This window comes from Crocuta crocuta, unplaced genomic scaffold (assembly GCF_008692635.1).
Source record: "Crocuta crocuta isolate KB4526 unplaced genomic scaffold, BGI_CrCroc_1.0 scaffold267, whole genome shotgun sequence".
In the NCBI taxonomy this organism is placed as follows: domain Eukaryota; kingdom Metazoa; phylum Chordata; class Mammalia; order Carnivora; family Hyaenidae; genus Crocuta; species Crocuta crocuta.
The window spans coordinates 1,939,543-1,939,765 of NW_027531899.1; the positions used below are offsets into that span (position 1 = coordinate 1,939,543).

General features: G+C 52.0%; 1 protein-coding gene across 1 annotated transcript in view; it reads left to right on the plus strand.

Annotated features, from left to right (window-relative positions):
• Positions 1-223, plus strand: part of RASGRP4 (RAS guanyl releasing protein 4) — a 14,528-nt gene that overhangs the window by 11,658 nt on the left and 2,647 nt on the right. The gene's annotated exons all lie outside the window — the stretch shown is intronic.

Genomic DNA, 223 nt, shown 5'->3' on the forward strand with positions numbered 1-223 from the left:
GGGGGGGGGGGGGGGGGGCAGAGGGGCCAGGCAGGTAATGGAGACCCAACCCCTGCCTATAGAATTCACATTTCATTCATTCCAGATTTTACTTAATTGTAATATCCTCGATGACTCCCCAGACTTGCAGTGACCTCCAAATCCCTTTAATCCCCAGATCCCCACTTAAGCCTCTAGCCTTGAGAATTTCCCCAACCACGTGGTTTCCACACTTCCAGAGACC